We start from the raw sequence: 20,810 nt of genomic DNA on the forward strand, positions 1-20,810 counted from the left end.
AATTAGTTATACATGACAGTAGAATGCATTTATGCACTCTGATATATCATACATAGATGGGGTATAATTTCACATTCTCTTGAGTGTACATGTTGCAGAATCATATTGGTCATGAGTCACATATATGCATACAGTAATAATGTCTGTTTCATTTTACTATCTTTCCTATCCTCACATCTCCTCCCCTCCCTGCTCATCACTTCCCTCTACTTAATCTAAGATAATGCTATTCTTCTCTAGTGCCCCCGGCCTTAGTGTGAATTAGCATTCACATATTAGAGAGAAATCATTCAGCCTTTGGCTTATTTTGCTTAGCATGATACTCTCCCAACTCCAACCACTTATTGGCAAATGCCATATTTTCACTCTTCTTTAAAGCTGAGTAATATTCCATTGAGTATATATACCATATTTTCTTTATTCATTCATCTGTTGAGAGACACCTAGTTTGGTTCCATACTCTAGCTATTGTAAATTGAACTGATATAAACATTGATGTGGCTGTGTCACTATAGTATGCTGATTTTAAATCCTTTGGGTATAAACCAAAGAGTGGGATAGCTGGGTCAAATGGTGGTTCCATTCCCAGTTTTCTGAGGAATCTCCATACTGCTTTCCATAGTGATTGCACCAATTTGCAGTCCCGCCAGCAATGTATGAGTATCTTTTCCACCACATCCTTGCCAACATTTACTGTTGCCTGTATTCTTGATGATTGCCATTCTGACAGGAGTGAGATGAAATCTTAGAGTAGTCTTGATTTGCATTTCTTTAATAGCTAGAGATGTTGAACACTTTTTCAAATATTTGTTGATCAATTGAAGTTCCTCTTCTGTGAAGTGTCTCTTCAGTTCCTTAGCCCATTTATTGATTGGGTTATTAGTTTTTTTGGTGTTAAGTTTTTTTGAGTTCTTTATATATCCTGGAGATTAATGCTTTATTGGAGATGCATGTGGTAAAGCTTTTCTCCCAATCTTGTAGGATCTCTTCTCACATTATTGTTTCTTTTTCTAAGAAGAAGCTTTTTAGTTTGAATCAGTCCCATTTATTGATTCTTGATTTTACTTCTTGAGCATTAGGAGTCTTGTTAAGGAAGTCAGATCCTAGGCTTACATGGTGAAGATATAGGCCTATTTTTTCTTCTATTAGGTGCAGAGTCTCTGTTCTAGTGCCTAAGTCTTTGATCCACTTTGAGTTGATTTTGGTGCAGGGTGAGAGATAGAGGTTTAATTTAATTTTGCTACATATAAATTTCCAGTTTTGCCAGCACCATTTATTGAATAGGCTATATTTTCTCCAGTGAATGTTTTTGGCACCATGTCTAGTATGAGATAACCGTATTTATGTGGGTTTGGCTGTGTCCTCTATTCTATACCATTGGTCTACAAGTCTATTTTGGTGTCAATATCATGGAATTTTTGTTACTATAGTTCTGTATTATAACAAGGTCTGATATTGTGATGCCTCCTGCTTCACTTTTCTTGCTAAGGATTCCTTTAGCTATTCTGGGTCTCTTATTTTTTCCATATAAATTTCATGATTGCTTTTTCTATTTCAATGAAGAATGTCATTGGGATTTTGATAGGAATTGCATTAAATCTGTATAATGTTTTTGGCAGTATGGCCATTTTGACAATATTAATTCTCACTATTCAGGAGCATGGGAGATCATTCCATCTTCTGAGATTTTCTTCAATTTCTTTCTTTCCTGTTCTATAGTTTTCATTATAGAGGTCTTTCACCTCTTTTGCTAGATTGATTTCCAGGTATTTTATTTTTTTAGGCTATTGTGAATGGAGTAGTTTTCCTAATTTCTCTTTCAGTGAATTCATCACTGATGTATAGGAATGTGTTTGATTTATGGGTGTTGGCTTTATCTCCTGCTACTTTGCTGAATTCATTTATTAATTCTAGAAGTTTTCTGGTGGAAATTTTGTATCTTCTATATATAGAATCATGTCATTAGCAAATAGTAATAGTTTGAGTTCTTCTTTACCTATTTGTATCCTTTTAATTTCTTTCTTTTGTCTAATTGCTCTAGCTAGAGTTTCAAGGATGATGTTGAACTGAAATGGTGAAAGAGGATAGTCTTGACTTCTTCCAGTTTTTCGCAGGAATGCCTTCAATTTTTCTCCAATTAGAATGGTGCTGGCCTTGGGTTTAGCATATGCAGCTTTTATACAATGTTGAGGTATGTTCCTACTATCCCTAGTTTTTCTAGTGTTTTGAACATGAAGGTGTGCTGTATTTTGTCAAATGCTTTTTCTGCATCTATTGAGATGATCAGATGATTCAACATTAGTTTTTACAATTTGCTATGCTATGTATTTCATTTTCCCATCATTTCAATACTAAAAATACAAATTACATAGAAACTTTAGTTTTCACTCATTTTATGCACTGTTTACAAAATTGACTCAGCAAAAGTGATTTATCACAGTGATCATTTTGTAAGCAAGCATTAAGAACAGTGAAAGTTCCATAATAAATGAAAAGATGTCCTTTTTGGACATCTGCATTTGTGAAAGATAAAATTTCTCAAGATCTTGGCCTTTTGCATAATTGCATTGTAGTGGTGACCCACTATGGGGTTTGATTGATCTCATCAAAAGACTTAGATTATACATCATGTTATTTCAGATGACCATGGCTATACAGCTGGGTGCATGCAATTATACATTTTGTTTTTTTGATCTACTGTTATGTAAATATAATTTGTCTGCTCATAACTGTCACACCTGTGTAACTTTATGCTATCATTGCATATTTTCACTTTTGTAAAAAGTGGTCTGTGAGGTATTGTAATGTTTTAAAATGTTTCTTAAATATATTCCCTTTTAAAATGTAAATGAATGTCTTTTTAAGAAATTAATTTGATTTTTTTCACAATTATATTTTGGTGATTTTGATCTTTCAGGATTTTTAGACTTTAGAAGTTTTGATCATTTAGAATTTCAACATTTAGTATTATGATATTTGGGAGTATGTCTTTTAGGATTATGACTCAAACCCATCATGGAAAAAGTTCTATATACACTTGAGAAGAATGTGCATACTATTATTGGTGAGTATTCTATAGTATCTACCTATGGTATCTATCAGGTTAAGTTAGTTAACAGTATTGTTCAAATCTTCTATTTTCTTGTTAATCTTCTATGGTTGTTCTATCCATTATTGAAAGTAGAGTATTGAAGTCTCCAGATATGATTTTTTTTGTTCTTTTTAGTTATACATGACAGTAGAGTATATTTTGACATATCATACATACATGAAGTATAACTTTCCATTCTTGTGGTTTTACAAAACGTGAAGTTACATTGATTGTATATTCATATATAAACATAGGAAAGTTACGTCCACTTCATTCTAATGTCTTTCCCATTCCCATACTCCCCTAATCCCTTCCATTCCCTTCTGTCCAACTGGGTGAACCTCCACATTTACAAATTAGAGAACATTCGGCCTTTGGTTTTGGGGGATTGATTTATTTCACTTAGTATGATAGCCTCCAGTTCCATCCATTTACTGGCAGATGCCATAATTTCATTATTTTTAAGGCTGAGTAAAATTCCTTTGTGTATATGTACCATATTTTCTTTATCCATTCATCTGTTGAAGGCCACCTAGGTTGGTTCCATTGCTTAGCTATTGTGAATTAAGATACTATGAACATTGATGTGGTCATCTCACTATAATTTGGTTATATGCTTCGTGCTGTGACCTGAATGGCTGGACCCTAGAAACCAACAAGGGGTTTCTTTGTGAAAGAAACCCAAACACTTAATATAGAGAATGCTGGGACCAGGTGGGACATAGATCTCTGATGGAAGAACAGTGACCCAGAGCTAGCTCAGCACATTTATTATATAGGATCTCACAATCAAGAAGTTAGTGCACATTGTTGTTTGTGCACTAAAAAGTTACAGAACTAGCTGGGTATGGTGGTGCATGCCTGTAATTCCAGCGGCTTAGGAGCCTGAGGCAGGAGGACCTGAGTTCAAAGCTAGCCTCAGCAACAGGGAGGTTCTGAGCAATTCAGTGAGACTCTGTCTCTAAGTAAAATAGAAAAAAGGGCTAGGGATGTGGCTCAGTGGTTGAGTGCCCCTGAGTTCAATCCCTAGGACCTCCACCAAAAACTATAGAACTAGAAACATTTTTGTGGCTATTCTACTATTGCAATTCTAGGAACATCATCTAATTATCCTGTTGTACCCAGGAAACTCATTGTCCAGAGTTTCTGCAAAGCAGGTAGACTTGAAATTGTACTGCTTGCAAAATATTGTGGTTCTTTTATCTTTTTGTGCTCAGAATTCTGTACCCCTGATATCTGGACTCGGGGACAAGACTGTTATTGCACAGAACTTCCTCAGGCAAGGCATTACCATAACTACTGGGAAATCTCATCCTGCACTTTTGGACAGATAGTTCCCAGAGCAAAGTGCAGCCACAGCTCCAGGCAGTCAAAGATCATGATCAAGTCATTGCTCTCCACAGCTGAAGAATGGGATAACTGGGTCAAATGGTGGTTTCATTCCAGGTTTTCTGAGCAATCACCATACTGCTTTTCAGAGTAGTTGTACTAATTTGTAGTCCCACCAGCAATGTCTGAATGAACATTTCCCCCCACAACCTAGCTAACATTTATTGTTACTTGTATTCTTGATAATTACCATCTGACTGGAGTGAGGTGAAATCTCAGTATAGTTTTAATTTACATTTCTCCAATTATTAGTGATATTGAACATTTTTTTCATATATTTGTTAGCCATTCATATTTCCTCTTCTATGAAGTATCTCTTCAGTTCCTTTGCCCATTTATTGATTGGGTTATTTCTTTTTTTGATGTGATTTTTTTAAGTTTTTTTTTATATCCTGGAGATTAATGCTCTATCTGAGGTGTATGTGGTAAAGATTTTTTTCCCCATTCTGTAGGCTCCCTGTTCATGTTCTTGATTGTTTCCTTTGTTGTGAAGAAGATTTTTAGTTTGATACAATCCCACTTATTGGTTCTTGATTTTATTTCATGTGCTTTCAGAGTCTTGTTGAGGAAATTGATTCCTAAGCTGAAATGATACAGATTTGGGGCTACTTTTTCTTCAAGTAGGCATGGGGTCTCTTGTCTAATGCCTAGGTCTTTGATCTACTTAAAGTTGAGTTTTGTGCAGGGTGAGAAAAAGGGGTTCAATATCATTTTGCAATATATAAATTTTCAGTTTTCTCTACACCATTTGTTGAAGAGGTTATCTTTTTTCCTATATATGTTTATGGTGCCTTTTTTTTAGTTTAAGAAAATTGTAGTCATGTGGGTTGGTCTCTGTGTCTTCTACTTCGTACCATTGGTCTTCATGTCTGTTTTTGTCTCAATACCACACCATTTTTGCCACTATAGCTCTGTAGTATAAGTTAGGGTCTGGTATTGTGATGCCTCCTGCTTCACTTTTCTTTCCGAGGATAGCTTTGGCTATTCTGGACCTCTTATTTTTCTAAATGAATTTCATGACTTTTTTCTATTTCTGTGAAGAACATCATTAGAAGATTAATAGAAATTGCATTAAATCTGCATAATACTTTTGGTAATATGGCCATTTTGACAATATTAATTCTGCCTATCCAAGAACATGGGAGATCTTTCCATCTTCTAAAGTCTTATTCAATTTCTCTATTTAGTGTTCTGTAGTTTTCATTGTAGAGGTCTTTAACCTCTTTTTGTAGATTGATTCCCAAATATTTTATTTTATTTTTGAGGCTATTGTGAATGGGATAATTTTCCTAATTTCTCTTTCCGTAGATTCATCACTGATGTATAGGAACACAATTGATTTATAGGTATTAATTTTGTATCCTGCTACTTTGCTGTACATTTATTAGTCCTACAATTTTGCTGGTGGATATTATTTTTAGGGGGGTGTTCTAAATATAGAGTCATGTCATCAGCAAATAGTAATAGTTTGAGTTATTCTTTTCCTATTTGCATCCCTTTAAATTTTTTCTTCTAATTGCTCTTGGTAGAATTTCCAGGACTATGTTGAATAGAAGTGGTGAAAGAGGGTATTTATGTTTTGTCTCAGTTTTAATAGGGGATGCTTTCAATTTTTCTCTATTTAGAATGAAGTTAGCCTTGGATTAGCATATATAGCTTTTACAGTGTTGAGGTATGTTCCTACTATCCCTAGTTTTTCTAGTGTTTTGAATATAAATGAATCTTATATTTTGTCAAATGCTTTTTTTGTATCTATTGAGATAATTACATGATTCTTCTTCTTTAAGTCTATTGATGTAATGAAGAATTAAATTTATTGATTTCCATATGTTGAACCAACCTTGCATCCCTGGGATGAACCCCACTCAATCATGGTAAACTAACTTTTAAATATGTATTTATTTATTTAAATTAGGTACATATGATGTTTTTGCATGCAATTTTCCAGTATCTTGTTAAGAATTTTTGCATCTATGTCCACCAGGGATATTGGTCTAAAGTTTTCTTTCTTTGATGTGTCTTTGTCTGGTATCAGGGTGATTCTAATTTCATAGAATGAGTTTAGAAGGGTTCCCTCCCTTTCTATTTCACAAAATAATTGAGGAGGATTGATATTACTTCTTCTTTGAAGGTCTGGTAGAACTCAGCTGAGACTCTCTCTGGTCCTGGCTTTTCTTTCTTGGTAGGCTTTTGATGGCCTCTTCAATTTCACTGCTTGAAATTGATCTGTTTAAACTTTGTATGTCCTCCTGATTCAATTTGGGTAGGTCATATGCCTCTAGAAATTTGTTGATATCTTCAAGATTTCTAATTATTACAGTATAAATTTTCAAAATAGATTCTGATTATTGTCTTTATTTTTGTAGTGTCTGCTCTGATATTTCTTTTTTAAGATGAATTTTAGTAATTTGAGTTTTCTCTCACCCTTTGTTAGATGGGCTAAGGTTTTATTAATTTTATTGATTTTTTTAAAGAACCAAATTTTTGTTTTATAGATTTTTAAAGTTGTTTCTTTTGTTTCAATTTCATTGATTTCAGCTCTGATTTTAATTATTTCCTACATTCTACTGCTTTGGTGTTGATTTGTTCTTCTTTTGCTAGGACTTTGAGATGTAATGTTAGGTTATTTATTTGACTTTCTATTCTTTTAATGAATGAGCTTAATGCAATGAACTTTCTTCTTAGTACTGACTTCATAGTATCCCAGAGATTTTTGATATGTTGTATTACCTCTAAGTATTTTTTTTATTTCATCCCTGATTTCTACTACTATCCATTCATCATTTAATAGTATATTATTTAGTCTCCAGGTGTTGAAGTATCTTTCATTTTTTATTTAATTGTTGATTCTCATTTCATTTCATTATGATCTAATAGAATGCAAGGTCTTATCTCTCTCTCTCTCTCTCTCTCTGTCTCTCTCTCTCTCTCTCTCTCTCTCTCTCTATATATATATATATATATATATATATATATATATAGTTGTTGTTGTTGTTGTTGTTGCTAAGAGTTCCTTTGTGGCCTAAGATGATATGGTCTATTTTAGAGAAGGATCCATGTGCTCCTGAAAAGAAAGGGTGTTCAGTCATTGATGGATGAAATATTCTATATATGTCTGTTAAGTCTAATTTTTCATTGTATGTTTTAGTTCTATAGATTCTTTAGTTTTTGTTTGGAGGATCCATCCTGTGGTGAGAGAGATGTGTTAAATTTACCCTGTATTATACTTTTGTGGTTTATTTTCTTTTTGAAATTGAGAAAGGTTTGTTTGATGTACATAGATGCTCCATTATTTGTGGCATAAGTATTTATGATTATTATGTCTTATTGATGTATAATTCCCTTAAGCAGTATGAAATGTCCTTCTTTGTCTCTTTGATTAACTTTGGCTTGAAGTCCACTTTATATGATATAAGGATAGAACCCCTTACTTGCTTTTAAGATCCATATGAGTGATATGTTTTTTCCCATCATTTTACCTTCAACTTATGGATTTCTTTGCCTATGAGATAGCACATTGATGCGTCTTGTTTTTCAATTCAATTTGCCAGTCTATGTCTTGAGATTGATGGATTTAGGCCATTTACATCCAATGCTATTATTTAGATTTTTTAAAAAATATTTTTTAGTTGTAGATGAACAAAATACCTTTATTTTATTTTTATGTGGTGCTGAGGATTGAACCCAGTGCCTTCCACATGTGAGGCAAGCACTCTACCACTGATCTACAACCCTAGCCCCTTGAGATATGATTTTTATTCCCTGTAATTTTATTTCTGGTTTTAAATTTGAATTTGTTTCTCCATTACTTACTCTTCTTTGGTGTAGTTCCTTCACTTGTTGGTTTTCATTTTTATTTTTCATTTTTTCTTAATGAAGTATGAATAATTCTTCTTATTGAGTATGTTTGGTAGAGGAGGATTTCTAATTATGAATTCTTTTTTTATTTGTTTATCTTGGGAGTTTTTTATTTCATCATAAATTATGAAGCTTAATTTTGCCGGGTATAGTATTCTTGTCTGGTATCCATTTTCTTACAGAGCTTGGTATATGTTGTTCTAAGACATCCTAGCTTTCAGGGTCTGGATTGAGAGATCAGCTGAGATCTGGATTGGTTTCCCTCTAAATGTTATCTGTCATTTTTTCCCTCTGGCAGCCTTTAAGATTCAATCCTTATTCTGTATATTAGGTATTTTCATAATAATGTGCCTTGGTGTGGGTCTGTTGTAATTTTAATATATATTTGGAGTTCTGTAAGCCTCCTGGAGTTTTTCCATTTATTCTTCAGGCTTGCAAAATTTTCTAATTATTTTATTGAAAAAAATTGTGCATTTCTTTTGTTTGTATCTCTGAGCCTTCATCTATCCCAATAAATCTTAAAGTTGGTCTTTTCAGGTTATCCCACATTTCTTGGAAATTTTGGTTGTCTCTTAACATCTTTTTTCCATGGTCAACTTTGTTTTTATGATTATATATTTTGTCTTCATCCCTGAAACTCTTGTCTTCCAAATGATATAGTCTGTTGGTGATGCTTTCAATTAAATTTTTAATTTAATTGACTCATTCCTTCATTGAAGATTTTCACCTTGTTTTTCTTCAGAGTTCCTATCTCTTTATTGAAGTAATCCTTTGCTTCCTGTATTTTCTCTCTGATTTCCCTCCTTATACTGTCTTTTATTTTGCAGATCAGTTTTAACTAGGTACATTCTAAATGCCTTCTCTGAAAGACATTTCTTCCACTGTAGTATAAGGATAGAACCCTGTGGTGTTGAGGGATTTTGTTATTAGGATGTGTTGGTTTTTGGGGGGCAATTTTTTCCCTTGGTTTTTCATGTTGTTTGTGTATCTACCCATCTAACAGTATGAATATGAGGCAGTAGACTTTTCTACCCTGTGGACTTATAGTGTCCCTGAAGGTTTCCAGTACCTCACTGTTTAGGTGGAGACAAATAATAACAAGAACCAATGCAGGGCTGGGGATGTGGCTCAAGCGGTAGCATGCTCGCCTGGCATGCGTGCTGCCTGGGTTCGATCCTCAGCACCACATACAAACAAAGATGTTGTGTCTGCCAAAAGCTAAAAAATAAATATTAAAATATTCTCTCTCTCTCTCTTTCTCTCTTAAAAAAAAGAACTAATGCAAACAATATATAACATTAAACCAAATATTTTATACTATGATATCTTCAATGTTAATTATAAAAATAAACAGAAATTATATAATCAAAAATTATTGCCTACAATAAAAACAGCAAGTTTGCAAAAAGGTTTAAGATTTCAAATGTTAACAGGGAGAGAACAGAAGTGATATATGATGTGGTAATTATAAGGGTGGAGGAAAGAAAATAGGAGTAAAAAATTAAAGGAAGCGTTAAAGACAGAACAGTAGATATTGGCTGTTAGTGGAAAAAAATGAGAAAGAAAATTAACAGAAACAGATAGGTAAGAGAAAAAAAATATATAAAGTAAAAATTTAAAAAAATAAAAAGGAAAAATGAAAGAATACAAAACAAAACTAGACTAATTAAACATCCTAGTCCTGAAAAACTGATCCATGAAAAATAACTGGTTTAAAAAATGCTAGAAATGAGAAAAAACCCTAAAATATGAATATGTATAAATGTCCATGTACCATTAACACCACAATTAAAGAAAGAAAATATAAAAAAGCAAGAGAGAAAAAAATCCTAATATGAAGTTAAAGAATTCTTTTTGTTGGAGTTCAAAAGATTCTCAGCTTCTCTTCTTGGCAATTTAGGTGGAGTCATCCGGACCGTGATGCTCCACTCTTCAGATTGCTGTAGTGAGAGAGATAATCCCATGGCAAAATTTCTGGAGGCAGGGTTTAGGCTTAGGTGGCTACAGGTTCTTCACTGAATGCCAATTGGTTTGGAGATTTTAAATCAGCACACCTCCAGGTAATTGCCAGTCCAAGATGGAAGATTGTACCCCAGGGGTCTCCCCTGAGTTCCACTTGTGTGGTGGAGGAGTCAATTCTTAGTCCCCTATGTCCCTTGTGGGCCCCACGTTTCCTGGTCTCAGGGTCAGTCTCCAAACTCAATTTCTCCCAACACCACTCCGCTTTAAAATTCTTAGCCAGCAAGGGAGAGAAATGAATTACAGTAGATGGGGTAGAGAGAGAAGATGGGAGGGGAGGGGAGGGGGGATAGTAGAGGATAGGAAAGGTAGCAGAATACAACAGTCACTAATATGGCATTATGTAAAAATGTGGATGTGTAACCGATGTGATTCTGCAATCTGTATTTGGGGTAAAAATGGGAGTTCATAACCCACTTGAATCTAATGTATGGAATATGATATGTCAAGTGCTTTGTAATGTTTTGAACAACCAATAATTAAAACATAAATAAATAAATAAACAAATACATTCTTAGCCAGGCGCATTTCTCCCAGCCAGTCCTGAAAGCTGCCAGATTGGAGGGGTAGGGGTCGAGCTGGGTGGGTTTTCATGCAAGAAGTCCTCTGTGTAAACCTCTCTCCACATTTGATTTTCTCTTGGACACTTAATCACACTCTATGTCATGCAATGTGGGTTTACTGAGCCTGTTTTCTGGCCAAATTTGGAGTTGCCAGGAATCAGCTCTTTTACCTGTTGGCCTCTGCACTGTGGCTGCAAAATTGTTCTTTCCTTTGTTCTCCACACAATGCCTGGAGAGATGGTGGCTGCTTTCCTGCACAAGGATGTTGTGTTGGGCAATGTCCTTGATCTCTAAACCCTCTGTATTCAGACATGCTTCAGGCCTCCTGAATTGTGGGTTCCTTTGATTCCCTTATCCCTCCACTTTTCTCTTGGGGGGACCACTTTGGCTACTGCTTCTGGCCGGGCCACAACAGTGGCTGTGCCACAGGGGATTTCTTCCTTATTTTATTATATGCAACCTTCTGAATCCCTAATGTGCTTTGAATATCCAGTTTTAAATTCCAGCAAAATCCTGTTCCCCTTTTTTTGCTCACCCACCTTGCTGAGAAGCTCCCTGTCTGCTTTCTGGGTTTCAGTTCATGGAGCACAAGGAAAAAGACCTCTTCTATTCCTCCATCTTGAAAACCTCAACCGTCCAGATACAATTGTTGAATTTTTTTATTTCTCCCTTCAATTCTGTCATTTATTACCTCATGTATTTTGGGGCTGTGTTTGTTGTGTGTATAATTATAGTTGTTTTATCTTCTTAATGAATTGATCCTTTAAAAATATATAAATATAATTTCTCTAATATCTAGCAACACTTTTTGGTTTTAGGAACTTTTTTCTTAGTATAGTTACTCTAAATTTCTAATGGTTACTGTTTGCATATGTATCTTTTCCACCTTTTTATTTGCAATGTATTATATCTTTGAATTTAATTCTGTCTCCTACAGACAGCATACAATTGGATCTTGTTTTTTTTTTTTTTAAATCCAAACTGACAATTTCTGCCCTTTGACTGTCCTGTTTAACCTAGTCACATGTATATTATTACTGATATAGTTAGATTTAAATCTGCTATCTTAGTTTTTGCTTTTTATATATCTTATGTTTTTTTTTTTTTTGGTTTGTTTCTTCTTTACTACTTTCATTGTCATTAAGTGAATATTTTCTAGTGTAACATTTTAATTCCTTTAATCTTTCTGAAATATATTTTTGAGTTATTTTCTTAGTAGTTACCCTATAGTATTATATGCTTTTTGTTATTGTTGTTGTTGTTGTTTCAGTTTTATTTATTTATTTATTTTTTTTGAACTAGGCATTGAACCTAGGGGCACTTAACCACTGAGCCATATCCCAGCCCTCTTTTTTTTTTTTATTTTATTTAGAGATAGACTGTCAATGAGTTTCTTAGAGCCTCTCTAAGTTGCTGAGGCTGGCTTTGAACTCAAGATATTCCTGTGTCAGCTTCCTGAGCTGCTGGGATTACAGGTGTGTGCTACCATGCTCATTTTATCATATACATATTAACATTCCTATTCTCTCCTTAGTCTGTTGTAATTTCATCTAATGAAAGTTCTCATCAGATAAACAGATAATAAATTTCAGTCTTTGTTTAGTCAACCAGTATTCAATACAGGTAACCTCTCCCTGTTTGAAATCTTTCGTCCTGTGCTTCTAGGACTCCATTCTCTCAAGCTTTCCTCTAGTCTGTCTAGTTACTCTTCTTTTGTCTCATCTCATAATGCTTTCTCATTTTCCAGACTTCAGAACATTGCAACAGCTCAGTTCTTGGGCTGATTCTCTTTTCTTCTCTTTACTCATTAGTTAAATCTGCTCCCTTAGAACCGTGACTATTTTTTTTCCTTTAAACACTAAGGACTTCTAAGTCAACAACCTTAATCAATTTTTCCCTAACTTAAAACTCCACATTCACCTGCCTTCTTAACATCTCCACTTGGTATTTAATAGGCATCTGTACTTTTAACATGCTCAAAACCTACTATACTCTCTGTTTTCCTATCTCAGTAAACACAACTCCATTTTTTTCTGGATGCTCCAAACTTGTAATTACCTTGACTGATTCCTTGGTCTCTCACCCCATATCCAGACTATTAAGGAATCCTGTCAGCTGTCTACTTTCAAATTTCTCTACACTTTATACTCCTCTTTACTTCCTCAGTTTCTACTGCTCTGATGTAAGCCAATGTATTTCTTAATCTGGGTTCCTGCAAATATTACCTTTTCCCATTTCCTTCTACAGTGTATTCTTCACAAAGCAACTAGGGTAATGTTTTTTGTTTTTGTTTTTATTAAGTCAGATCGTGTACCTCTCCTTCTTTAAACACTCCACTGCCACCACATGTTATTTAGAATAATACCATTTAGTCATTACCATCGCCTGCTAGACCCTATATTATCCATGTGTTAGTTATCTATTGCTATATAAGAAATTATCCCCAAGTTCAGTGTCTTTAAATAAGAAAGTATTATCTCTCAGACTTTCTTTAGGTAGGAAATAGAATGCATATTAACCGGTTCTGGCTGGGAGCCTGTCGGCTGAAGTTAATGTGTGGGCTGGGGTAGTGGTCCTCTGAGGGCTTGACTGAGCACAGAGAACTCACTCCTAAGGACACTTATTCTCATGAATATTCTCTAAGTTCTGGGTCTTGTGGGAGCCTCAGTTCCTTCCTACATTGCATTATTATTTTTTTTTAGGCTGTTAGAGTGTCTTCACAATGTGCTATTTGATTTTCTATCTGAGTAACACAAGACAGAGGGAGGGTAGAAGCTGTCCTTTTTGTAACCTGGCATTGGAAATCACATAGGATTTCTTTTGTCACATTCTACTGATTGGAATCAATCTACTAAGTCTTGTGCACATTTAAGGGGAAGATAATTATGCTCCTCTTTTTGAAAGGAAGTTTGTCATAGAACTTACAGTCCAATTTTTAAACACTACAATTTTAAGTATTTCTCCAGTCTATTTCCTTCAATTTCCCCATTTCATGCTCAGCTCTAGCCATGTTTACATTTGCTATTCCTGAAACATGACAAGCATGTTCTCACCTCAGGGCCTATGCACCCACTGCCTGGAAGGGCTTCCTGCCAGACAGTCACATGACTCACTCACCTCACATTTCCTCAAATGTCACCTCATCTCAGAGGGCTTTCCCGCTACTGTAGCTAAGGCAACATTTGCCTTTCCATCTCTATTTTTAACTGTTTTACTTTGCCTTCTTTTCTTCATAGTTCATACCACATGACAAAATATACATATATATTATTTATTTATTGGCATTGATTTTCATCTTTTCCCTCACATGCCTAGTGCCCAAGAGGAGAGATTTGGTGTTTTTCATTCACTATTCAATCCCAGGGTCTTGAACATTTGCCTGGCACACTGTTGATTCCTGGTGCATTTTACTTTTAATGAAAGAATACGTTGAATTACTGTGTTCATAGTTATCTTGGGAGACATATCTACCACATCATTAATGAATATTTTAGGGGACTCACATGTTCAGGAAAGCAGTTGAGAAGCAGTGACTGTGGGTGACTTTGCTATCAACATTTGTCTTGAATTCAGATGTTATCTGTTCTCATATATTGACACAGCATTTTGTCCAAAATTATAGGCCTTTGAATTAACTTTCCGTAGAATAGTTTGGTACTTGACTTAATATATTATCATTAATTCTCAAATTTCCAAGAGGCTTTTGGAACTGATATTAAATTGTAGAATTCCAACAAAGCATGTGTTATATAAGCATTAGAATCTTCATGCCTGAAAATGTTCTTTCCTTTCTTCACAAGCTCTTCTTCATGAGTTCTCTACTATGAATAATGCTCTGATAGACAAGATAAGGTGAATTAGTTCCCCAAATTTTGAAAACACGTAGATGTATGCCCTGTTAGAAATATTTTCATCCTAGGAATCTCCAAGTCAATAACTTTTCTGATGCCATCTTGCTTTTTCATTCTGTATTAGATATTCAATGAAAAATGTGAATCTGATATTGTATGTTAGGGGGGATGGTGAGATACTGGGGATTGAACTCAGGAGTGCCCTACCCTCTGAGCTATATTTTCAGACCTTTCTATTTTATTATCATTATTATTATTTAAATTTTGAGAGAGTCTGGCCTAGAACTTGTGAGCATTCTGCCCCAGCCTCAGTGGTAGCTGGGATTACAGGTGGTTGCCACCATGCCCAGAGTGAATCTGATATTCTTGACATATACCTTCTTTGAAATATTATCTTTCTGCTTCTTTTGAGAAGTATTAAACTTTGTGCTTGGCCTTAGTGGTGACTCATTAGACATTAATATTCTCTAACCATTTTTAAGGAGGCTTATTAGGTGGCATTACTCTACCATATTAAGCACTACAAATTTTATAGTTTTTAAAACTTGAGGGATATTTTGTATCTTTGAACATATCTCTATATCTTGTCTTTTTCTGACATATAAAATTCTTTTTTGGTGAAGATTTTTGTCAATTTAAACATTCTTTAGAAGTTAACATATATCATCATTATCTCACTCTTTGCTAGCTAAGCTGAAAATGTGATAACCTTTTTAATAGGATTGTAAAGGACACTCTAATACTAATGATACATTATCAAATTAGAGGCTGGTATATGTGTGCATGTAGATATTTCCAATATTTTAAAGATAACAAAGAAAGCACTTAATACAATGCCTGTTATTTAGTAATAGACTAATAAATGCTAAATATTATTATTATGCTCTAGTATTATCAGCTAACATTTGAATATATACTTCATCTGAGAAACTGAGCCAACTCTGAGTTTAAAATCATGGCTTTTGGTCTTACTGAGGTATACTATACAGTGAGATGTCCATGAATGGATAACTTTGATTCATAAGCTAAGGGCCATTCATTATGGCTAAGATCTAAACCAAATAACAACACTGAACCACAGGTCACTCTATTTCTCATGATCTGTGGGGTCCAAACATGTCAATATATATAAGGCATCTGATGAAGACATTGAGTCCACATCCTTCCCTTAAGACATCCTGGTAAACATAAAAAAAAAAAAGGTAACAAAAGAATATGTAGAAAGAAAGAAATATAAAGAGGTACCAATAAAGTTTAAAATAGTGATGAAGAAATCTGATCAATAAATTAATCATTATTAAAACCATAGAAAGATAAAAATATTAGGAATTGAATACTCAAATCCAATGGAGTGCTTTGTAAAATGCACTTTGTTTAACCAATCAATATTCAGTTTTTGTAACAGAGTCTGAACGAAACAAAATTCCCATTGTAGTCCACTAAAGTATTTCCTTGTCAACAGCCTTCTATGGGCATGTTAGTCAGCTTTCTGTTACTATAACAAATGTCTGAGAGAATCAACTTCTAAAAAGGAAAGGTTTATTTGGGCTCACAATTTCAGAGGTTTAAGTTCATGATCTGTTGAGCCAGTTGTTTTAGGCCTCTGGTGAGGCAGCATGTGATGGCAGAAGCCTGTGGCAGAGCAAAACCACTCACCTCATGGCCAGAGAGCAAAAGAGAGGAAGAGGTAGAGGCTGGAGTCCTACGATCCCCTTCAAAGTCACACTCCCGACCTAAGCACCTCTCCACTAGGTTCCACCTCCCAAAGGCCGCACTGTCTCCCAATAGTGTCATTTTGGGGTCCAAGCCTTTTCTACATGGACCTTTTGGGGACACTTAAGATCCAAACTACAGCATTGGAACTTTGGGGGCATGCAGGCTCCTGCCGTGTTGTATGGTCCTCACAACCATGTATTAACCACCTTGGTTTGGAAGAAGCTTCCATCATTGTGGTTCACATCCTCTGGAGAAGAGCTTTCTATTAGCCTTAGCTATAGGCAAAGGGGCTGGTAAACACCGTTCCCCCATGGGAAGCTATTAACAGCAAAAGCTATACACTGTAGACAGGATGCACAACATGGGTTGAATGACTAAACACCACTGCTTCCCTCTCTTTGTCACCATTTAGGGCAGATACCCCAAATGTATGGGTGGTACTGATGGTAAAACCTTCGCAGCATGCCATTAATGTAGTTTCACAAGGCCCATTTAGTGGCATGGTTATTGACATCACCAAGCATGACACAATTCAACAAATACTTGGTAAGACTCTAGTGTGTCCCGGTTTGACTAGGAGCTAAGGGAGAGAAAGACAGATGCACTTGGTCTAAAGGAAAAGCAGGGAGACAGACATATGCATAATTAACATCAATTGAAGGTGAAATAAAAGTAATCAAGATTGAAGTAGAAATAAAAAAGTTAGTGGACTGTCAAACAGGAAAATATTAAATCTTAAACTGTGAACAGAGAAACCTGATCTCTAGACAGGGCTCTCTGTCTTCTGAAAGAGGTCTCATTCAAACTAATATAGGTAAAAGTGAATTGTTGAGATGATATGATCATATGAAATAAAAATATACCCCAGGACTCAGGGAAATGGGGCCTGTGGCAAAAGCCATCTCTGATCCCTCTCAACTCTGCTTTTCTTTGTTCCATCTTTGTTTACACTGGCTTCCTTTATGTCCTCTCTTGGCCCTATGGTGGCCAGGCCTAAACTGATAGGAACTTTTGGACCTGGTATTCAGCACCATTTGACTAAGTCTACATTTTTAAGAAGAAAACACATTGTTTTCTAACTAGAGGGTGGACAAGCTGGCCTGGGTGGGGTCCACCATTGCTGAGGGGCATGAGTAAGCAGAAAGGTGGGACCACATGGCTCATTGGGCTGTTCATTGTGGGAATTTGACAGTATTAGTTAAATTAATTGCCTAGAATAAGGAACAATTTTACTTGACCATTAAAAGAGGTATTGGATTTCAACTAAGACTAAGTGGAAGAACACTTTTGGGGTAGGTGGAGCTTAAGCAAAGGTATGAACAAAGAAATATCTAAGTAAAACTGGGAAATGATGAGGCACCTAGAGTTACTGAAATATAAAATTCATGGGGCTGGCAGAATTTATAGTGATTTGAGAAGTTATGAGGTAAGAGCTAGAAGTTGTAACTTCTAGAGAAGTTACAATAAGAAACCATTAAGATGCAAGAAGGTAAAAGATTAAAAAGCAACAATGGTCACACAGGCAATGTGTGTTCAAATGGGTTCTTCATGAATAACTTTCCATACAGCATATTAATGGTCACAAAAGCCTCTTACTAGGAATTGGTCACTCTGATAGAAGAAAGCATGTACCATAAAAAGAAAAGAATCTCAAGCTTTGGAATCAGGAAGATCTGTGTTCAAATTTTAGACTCTTGCATTTTCAGCTTTATGTCTTGGGCAGCTTATTCAATCTCTTTCAACCAGTTTTCTTATCATAGAAAAGTGATTAATATTCAACCAGGTATACACTGGTGTGACATAATGACTAGAGTGGTTATGGATGGCTGGGGTCCATTAAATTAATTGGTTAGTACCAATGTTGTAATTATTATAGAGTATTTTGAATGTTACTCCTTTTTAGGTTTGTAGTTAAGTATTAAATGGCATAATGTTTGGAAAATGCTTAGCAAAGTGCCAGGCACATGACAAATAGAAATTACACATTTTTTTTATCATCCATTTCTTCTTGAATTTTTCACATATTCAATATGAAAAGAACTGGAATCAACAAGGAGTCCTAGAAGTAGTTATTCAGATGGTAATGATTGAAGGTAGGCCCCAATCCCAGAGGACACATTAGGGATCTCCTCACCATTCTTCTGGGAGTTTTTCAATGATGGCTCTTGATTAAATGTGTTCATATTAATACTGCAGATGCTCAGTCATCACAGCTGGGTCCTGTAATGTCTCAACCCAGTATTGATTTCCAGAACTCAGAGGTTACCTCATTTGGTGAGGTAATAACCTTAGTTTTTCAACTGAGGACAACACAGGACAAATTCCTGGATAGATTTTAGATAGGTTCACATCATTATGATAATTAGCTGTTTAAAGTTAAAAAAAAAAAAAGAGTCAGGTGTGATGGTGCCCACTTGTAATCCAAACTATGTAGGAGGTTGAGGCAGGAGGATCTCAAGTTTGCAGCCAGCCTGGGCAACCTTTCGAAACTCTTATCTCAAAATAAAGAAGTTAAAAAAGGGCTGGGGATGTAGCCCAGAAGTAAGATGCTTCTCTTGCATGCATGAGGTCCTGGGTTCAATCTCCAGAATTGTGAAAATGAAAGAAAGAAAGAATACTACTTGTGACTACCCCGCCTGCCCTTAGAGCAGAGATGAAAAGAGGACATCATTCAGGTCAGTGAGATGCCACCCTGGAAACTCCTCATGTCCTATGAGGACCCAGCTTCTTCCCTTTTCCTATTTTGTTTCACTACATTTTTATGAACCTCTATTTCAGTCAGAACACTTTGTGTGCACCTAAACCCTGGCTTAGAGCTCTCGGGGTCACAAAGAGTTGCTGCATTCCTTTGCCAGTCTCAGTGTCATGCTCAGGAGGTTTGAGGAGGTCTCTCCTGAGGCGGAGGAGACTTTACTCAGACCTTTCTGGCTCTTGACATATCGCAGAAAAGAATTTAAAGATGTGTCATGTTTTAGCAAAAAGAGGAAGAGTTTTATCAGAAGCCAAATGTGAAAGTACTCACTCTCAGGGCAGAATGCAGACTATTTTCTCAGTGAGACACTGTCAGGGCTTAGGGTTCAAGTTTTCATTAGGGTGCATACTTAGGTGGAATATATATATGATCCAAAGGGGCTGGACTTTCCTTGGGAGTGGGAAACACAGAGTACCATCCTGATTTCCCGCTAGAGGAATGTAGATTTCAGTTAACATCAATGTCTCCAATGGCCAGATGGTCCACAGGATGATTGGACTGGAAGGTCATGGTCCATTAAAATATTAGCCACTTGTTTCATGAAGTTACTGGTCTTTTTCTATGTCTTGCTTCTGATTTGCTATGTTCCATAAAACTTATAAGGAACTGAAAGTTAAGAAGTAATTTGTGAGCAGTTCAGTGCACTCATACATATGGTCTCTTTTTATCCCTTAGTTTCTTTTGTCCTATTCATGAGTTGTCCACAAGATGCCTGTTCCACATTCCAACAGGGATATTTTCTCCTTTAGAGACTCAGTTTCCTTTCTCTATTCCTAAATGTCTATCTCATCAAGAAGTGACAAGACCATCTGTCACATGTGAGAAGACATAGGAAGAGAACAACAGAGAAAGAGAACAACACAAAGCCCTGTAGAAGATACACGCTGGACCAGACTCTTAACCACTTTGGTTAGAGGTCATCAGCAGTTCCACAGTGAGGCAGAACTAAAGTTGATTCCAGAAACACTCTTTCTTTTTGTTGTTGTTGTTGTTGTTATTGGTTGTTTACACATGTGTGAAGTAAAGGGAATCAAATTCTCAAACTGAATATGATTTAATAATTCTTAGTAAGTCCTCTATCTTCATGCAATCTCAAGCTGAGAAACTCTTCAGGGATTCTTTTACTTCTAATTTCTGGGGTTATTTACCTACCTATGTAATTTGTTGGGGTCAAGAAAACAAGAGCTCAAACCCTAAAGTGTGGTAACTTTGAACCAAAGGCATAACCTCAGTTTCTCTGAAGGGTCTGGGAGACATTTCCCTTCACCTTTGCAGAAACAGTGTTTCAGTGACTAGAGTGAGCAAAGTCAATGAAGCACTTTGAATAGGCGATGAATCTGCAGGGCATATTTCAACCTTAGTATATGACCAATACATTGAAATTGATCGGATTGCGCTATTTCTTATTTCTGACTCCTCATGTCAGTATTGGGGTTAGGAATAGTGAAGTGCAACATAGCACTGAGTCCCTAATTGCCTAATATTCAAGAGCAATGTGCTCCATAGCAGAAACAGATGTTTATTACAAAGCCTGACTCTTGAGAAGTTCCACTATTGCCCCTAAAAGTATC

This window comes from Urocitellus parryii, chromosome 1 (genome assembly GCF_045843805.1).
Source record: "Urocitellus parryii isolate mUroPar1 chromosome 1, mUroPar1.hap1, whole genome shotgun sequence".
Taxonomy (NCBI): domain Eukaryota; kingdom Metazoa; phylum Chordata; class Mammalia; order Rodentia; family Sciuridae; genus Urocitellus; species Urocitellus parryii.